The sequence below is a fragment of the Condylura cristata genome, unplaced genomic scaffold, assembly GCF_000260355.1.
Source record: "Condylura cristata isolate star-nosed mole 26May11 unplaced genomic scaffold, ConCri1.0 scaffold00027, whole genome shotgun sequence".
Lineage (NCBI taxonomy): Eukaryota > Metazoa > Chordata > Mammalia > Eulipotyphla > Talpidae > Condylura > Condylura cristata.
The window spans coordinates 1,897,595-1,904,807 of NW_004567128.1; positions in this window are offsets into that span (position 1 = coordinate 1,897,595).

A 7,213-nucleotide genomic window follows, 5' to 3' on the forward strand; every position below is an offset into this window, starting at 1 on the left:
GATAGATTTAAAGTTATGGTATTAGGCAAGGTCAGCTGCGGAGAGAAGGACACTCAGCTAGTACTTAGCTGTCCAGCAAGGAGACTAAGAAGAGTGAAATAAAAAAAGAGAGAGAGAGAGAGAAGAAAAACTAGGAAAGTGTGGTACTAAAAACCTAGAAAGTAATCAACTGTATTAAATGGTTGAGAAAATTGAGGACACAGAACTAGCCACTAACTCTGAAAATGCTGAGGTCATTCATGACTTTGACAAGGGGATTTCAGTGGAGCAATGAGTCTGGGCTCAGAGAAGAGTTGGTGAAGGCAAGTTGGAGACAATGTATATGAAGAGGCGAAGACATGGTGCTGGGAGTTGGAGGGGAAACTGGGACCAAGGGAGACTTTTTTTAATGGGAGATATTTAAAACCGAAAGATGAAGGGGAAAGGCAAAGCATAGCCACATTTTCAAACAACCCAACCAAGCTATATATTTTAAATCCTGTCTCCTTCATGGTAGTTATTTCCTGATCTTTGCAAATACTGTGGTTTTAAACATTGCTGCTTCCCAACAGGAATACTCCAAATGGGGATGCCGAGGTATTTCTGTTTATCAGCTCACTGCAATCAGAGTCTTGAATAAAGACAATCAACCACTCACAACTGGAAAACAAGGTCTCTCATCCTGGTCACACTTCTGCAACACCCTCATTTCAGTTTTCTCCATCTTTAACAAACAAACTCTCCAGAAAATATTATCCTTGTGTTATCCAGGAGAAGTGCTTACTTTAGAAAGTGCTAGAAGATGAAGGTTTTGCTGTAATAAGATGCATCTCTTTATCGGCTAAAGCCCAGCTGCTATGAAAACAGAATGAGTAACTGCTCCCATTCAACACCCCCAGCCTTCCCTAGAGGAAACATGTCTGAAGGATTAAGTAATCTGGTCAACTTTAATATATTTTGATTTTTATAATATATTCTTGACAGTTTAGGTGCCACCAATTCTTCCACTCATTTCTCCCACCAAGCATCTCTCTCTCTTCACAAACTCTGGCGTATTGCTTATGGAGTGTGACTGCTGAGTCATGAAATAAGTGTAGGTTTAACTTGAGTCTATACTGGCCATGTCATACTCCAACCAACAATGAATATTGTTTCCTGAAGACTTGCTAAACTCAGTTATTAGTTTTAAGACTTTTTAAAAAGTAGATTCTTAGGGGTAGTCTACCAAGCCAACCATGTGGTTCGATCATGTTGTGATAAAAGACAGTTTTTAGTTATTCCTTTTCAATCTGTGCCTTTAAAAAAATTACCTTATTTCCCTGGTTAAGAATGAAAAGGGGCTTTCCCTCCAAATCACAGGTTTTTAAACGTGCTATTTCATTTCAAAATACTTGGGAGGACATACCAGATAGTTTCTCATTACTGATTTCTAGTTAAATCACATTTTTTTGTCAGAAACATAGTTTGCATATTTTTAATTCTTTTAAATTTGCTGAGGCTTCTTTTCCAGCTCACTCTATGTCGTGTGTTTATCATATCTCATTTCACGTTTCACTACAGAAATATTTATTTGGTTGATTGCTCAGGGAATTCTTAGCCTCCACTATGGGTGTTATGTAATATACAGCATATGTACAAAAGAATCTTCCTAAAATCTAAAAAACTGAATTCTAAATACATATGGCTTTAGGGACTTGGGACAAGAAATTGTGAACTGATTTCTTGGTTATATTATCATTTGTGTGTTTATATTGTTTCAAATTTATCATGGACATGATAACACACAAGTAAAATTTTGATAGCACAACTTGAGAAAACTAAAGACCATTTCTCTAGACCACAGAGGCCATGGTTCCCAGACAAGAAAAGAGTAACAATGGATTTATGATCTAACAGTTTTGAGTTTTCTTTGGCTCTTGGGGGCTTTTCTTAGCAGAGATCTCCTTTGAAATTCTAACCTATCTGACAGGTGAGTTTGGGTAGCAATTTCTGTTTTAAATGTTCTTAGATATGAGCAGAACTGTCAAAGGTAAGTTTCCTTTTATTTGATGAGTACTGACACTGAAATTCCTGAGGAGATAGAGAAGGAGAGCAATTCAAAATCAATCTCAACCTCATCCTATGGTTGCCGATTGAAACTAAGGAAATTCCTTATGAAAGCCAAGAAAGTTGTCACGTTTTAGAAGAAACTGTTACTAGTGCTATTTCCAAATTTGCCATAAAGAATCAGAGGGCAAAGAGTATTTTTAAGTGTCCTTATAATTGCAAACCTTAGCTCTGACTTAAACGAGTAATTCTGATCTTTAAAAATATTGTTGGATGATAAATGTGCTGGGAAAACTGGGAAGCTACATGTGAAAAAAATGAAACTAGATCCATACACAAAAATCAACTCGAAGTGGATTAAAGACCTAGACATAGGAACGGAAACCATAGAATACCTGGAAGCAAAGATGGGCCAAACACTACATGACATACACTTCAGCGACATATTTAAAGATAGAGTACCCAATGCCACAATAGTGAAGGCAAAGATAAATAGATGGTACTACATCAAGTTAAAAAGCTTCTGTACAGCAAAAGAGACATTACAAAAGACAAACAGACACCCCACTGATTGGGAAAAAAAATTTCTCACACAAAACAAGCGATAAAGGATTGATCACAAAATACACGGAGAACTGATGAAACTCAACAAAAGTAAAATAAACAACCCCATCAAAAAATGGGCAGAAGAGCTAAAAAGACACTTCTCCAAAAAGGAAATGCAGATGGCCAACAAGCATATGAGAAAATGTTCAACATCACTGTAATAAGGGAGATGCAAATTAAAACCACAATGGACACCACCTCACCCCAGTGAGAATGGCACATCTTCAAACAACTAGCAACAACAAATGTTGGCGAGGATGTGGAGAAAAAGGAACTCTCCTGCACTGCTGGTGGGAATGCAAAGTAGTACAACAACCAAGGAAAACTGGAGATTCCTCAAACTGCCAAACATGGAGCTTCCCTACGACCCAGCCATCCCACTCCTAGGTAGCTACTCAAAAGATACAAAAACACTGATTCAAAAAGATACCTGCACCCCTATGTTTATTGCTGCTTTATTCACAATTGGAAAGACATGTAAATGGCTCAAATGCCCAAAAATGGATGGCTGGATTAAAAAGATGTGGTACATATACACAATGGAATATTACTCAGCAACCAAGAAAAAGAAACACATGTCTTTTGCAGCAACATGGATGGAGCTGGAGAAGATCATGCTTAGTGAAATAAGTCAGAAAGAAAAGGAAAAATACTGGATGGTTTCTCTCATAGCAGGAATATAACGGAACAGGCGAGAAAATAATGGTAATGATGAACAGCTATATACCAGAGACATTTTGTGGGGGTGGAGAGGGGAATGGGATCAAAAACAGTGGGGGGAGGGAAATGCACTGGACTGTGATGAGGGCACAGGGTGATTTGGTGATGGGAAACCCAAGGGGATTGCAACTGAGATGGAAAAATGCACAAAAAGATGTAAAAATAAACGATTATAAAATTATATATATATATAGTTGAACGGAAATGATCAATTAAGGGGGCTTCATTCACGTAGGATGAAGTAGAAAGTCTCAAGATCATCTAGATGGTGAATAAATTCAATAGGTAGCCCACAGGCCAGACAAGCCAGCGGCAAGAAGGCAATGTGAGGAGGGAGAGGAGGCGAAGCTGCGACATGGTTTACATTCTTGTAACCACAGGAATTTGAGGAGCCAACAGAACTGCTCTGTACATTTTCCACTCCTGGTTGCCCAGGAACCAAGACCCCCCACCTTGCTTCAATGACATTACAAAGGAGAAACTCACATGTTAGTGAGAACAGTACTTGGAGGGGGTGCAGTATATCACCGTGGTAGCCTGGACTGACAATGTCTTGAGCTGGAGGTTGGGCTGATGTCATCAGAGGAGAATATTAAAAGTTCCTTTTGAATCAGGACAGTTGATATGTTGCTTCCCTTCTGGGCTCTGGGTGGATTCCATGCTAAATAATCAAAGTGATGTGGCTATACCTTCAAGCTTGAATTACACTGTCTTCTCCTGGCCCTGCTTGGAAGGATAAGTGCAGGAAGCTCAGACCAGGACTAGGAGGAGAAGGACGTGCCGGCCCCTGATGCAGGGTGGGCAGGAGGATGCAGGGTGGGCAGGAGGATGCAGGGTGGGCAGGAGGAGGGTGTCAGTGCTTCCATTGCTTCAGAGGCTCTCTTTGAACCACGGAAGCCACCTTTGGGCTGAGTGGGGTGGCACATCAGCAACGTGGTCTACATAGCATCGCTGACGATACACTCACTTTTCACTTATAACTCACCTAGATTTAAACAAAACGAGATCAGGGCTTTTCAAGAGCAAGTTACTAAACTCAGTCTTTAGAAGGAATGTGACTTGGAAAATCCTGCTCTCATTCATCTCCATTTCAATGGGAGGAAACACGCATCCTCGCCGGCATCCTTTCCTCCATATATGAATTAAGCTGGAGCACAATGGAAGTGGCTAAGGACCAGAGAGGTGCTCTTAGTGTGCTCTGAAAAGACAGAGGCCACGCCGCTGCGGCAGGCAGTTGGGAATGGGATTCTTAAGGTCTGTGAGAAATCAAGCTGGGCTCGATCCCGCTCTGCACCGCCTGCTCTTGGTCGCATCAAGTGGCCACTTTGAGTGAAAGGAAGGTCAGCCCCCAAGCTGAGCTATCCACCTGAATGCTCTGGAATCTGGCCCTTATTTTATTTTTCTTCAGAACCCTACAGCCTGCTGACCAGGTAAAATACTAGAACATATGGTCTTTATTTAATTCCTTCATGCTTACCGCCAAGACAAGAGGAGTGTGGGGAGTGAAGATCTCTTGACTGTCTCCAAAGCTTTCCTTTAATCTTACTTTATTTACTAAGAGCTAATAAAAAATCTGAAGTGCTTAACTCTCAAGTGTTGTTTTTCTTCTGGGCATTGGTATTTGATTTGTTCTACTGCCTGAATCCCCACGCCTTTTATGCTGAGTGCGCCATTGTGAACCTCCTTTTTAATGCTGTATTCATTTTCCTTTCTTTGATATACTTTTCAACTCCTAAAAGTTTATCTTTTTACCTATAAAAGTAAATAATTGAATTATAAAAGTAATTGTTATGTGAACAATTTTAGAAAAAATGAGAAAATCATTTATTTGTCTGCCCAGTTGCAGTAACTTTATTTATTCTCTTACAATATGTGTTATATTTGGCAATACTGATGGTCAGAGTGAACTCAGAACTCTGCCCCAAATGTCTTTCACGCCACATTTTCTCATCAACTTGTTTCCATGTTTGCCAATTCTGTTTGCATTGCTAGGCTGTATATTTGAGTGACACCGCCTCAATTTACTAGGCCGCCTGGTCTCAATAGGACACGTGGAGCGATGAGCTCTATTCTGAAGACTCGGTTACATGGACAGACACTGAAAAGCAAGCAAGCTGCCCCGGCGGACAGGTAGGGCTAACAATGCGTGAGGTTTCAGATATGAAAATGACAAGTTATAAAAACTGGGTGACTTATAGTTCAACACCTTTCTGGCAGTTCTCAGTGCAGGCAACCAAAGTTGGGGAGATGGGCCTATTTCCATGGTTATTATGGTATACCAGCAAAGGGAAAAACAAGCAGCCATCCCCATAGAGTAGATTTCCTGCCATATTTTTTTTTCTAATTTAACCTTAAAAATATGCTTCTAGACATCTTTAAACAAGAGCCCACCCATGCGCCTGTCAAGTGGAGAAGGAGAATCACAGTGATCAGTCTTCCTACTTGGGGAGGAAGCGGGTGTCCAAGTACCTACTATCAGAATCAGATTCCAAGGGGTCGCTTGCTTCATCTGTGCCTCTCATTCTGCTTTTCTGTCATATTTTTGTACCCCTGAAATGTTTGGTCTTATCATGTGCTCTTTTTGCAGAGAATCGTTGTGGTATTTCAATGCCATGTGCTAGGAACAGAAACTGTCACCAAAGCATTTTCCATCTTGATGGAAAATCTAACTTTTCCGAAACATGTTTTGGAAACACTGGGGGAAATAATTTACATATGTTAGCAAGCTTCAAAATCCCAAGTTAGCTTTGATTGAGCTGTTACATAATAGAATCAGCTTTTACAGTGACATCATCTACTTTTGAGCCACTTAAATATATAATCATACAGCTCTCTTACATCCCCCTTCAGCTCAAGCAAACATGGGTCGATGTTAAATTGTTATTCAGTATTATTGGGTGAATATAAGCCAAATGTTAGTTACGATTCAACTAACTTTCTGGGAAACATTTTCTTCTAGTGTTAATGACTATCTCTTTTGCTTAGTTGTCTCACTGACAGCTCATCCCTCCAACACGGTATATTATGATATCATCCAGATTTCCAGCAAGCAACTCTCCCAGTTCACAGTCAGTTACCTCATTTTCCTTTCTGACTTTCTCTCTAGTACCTGCCTCTTCTTCGTGTGTCATTAGGCCCAGTTACTTGGGCTACTGGCAATTGCTCTTTCCCATTAACCTTCTCTTCTCTGTGCTTCACCCGCCATTTCCAGGATGTAGCTTCTTCTTTCTTGGTTTCTTGTGATATGACCCAGGCTCTAGGAACTTCCTAAGAAGTGATGCATGAGGGATCCCTTTGTGAAAAATCTTTGCTTACTCTTTACTCTAAATGAGTATCTTGGCTAGTATTGCATTTTAGGTTGGAAATTATTCCCCCTTCCCACCAATTTTTGGAAGTGATCATTCTAGTTTCTTCCAGCTACCAGAATTTCTCAGTCCAAAATAGCTTTCATTCCTAATTTTTCACAAAGGACCTAGCTTTTCTTCCTGGAATATTTTAGGATCTTCTACCATTTATGTTCTGAAATTTCAGAATGATGTACTATGAAAATAGGTCTTTTTAAAAATTATGCTCTTCACGGGTCTTTTCCATTTGGAGATTCATGTAATTGAATTCATGTCAAATCAATAAAATTTATCTGTGCTATGCTTCCCCGCCCCTTGGGGACTGTATTTGCCAAACTGAAAAAGACTATAAAGAATCCAGCAGGCGGGACATTTGGCTTGAGGCTCTGAGAAAGAATCCAAACTCCTGACCGCTGCACAAAGGCTGGGTGTGGTCTTGAGCCTCTCTGCGCCAGTCACACATCACCGCACCTCCCCCCTGTGCCCCAGCCACAGGGAGCCCCTTCACTTGCTCACAG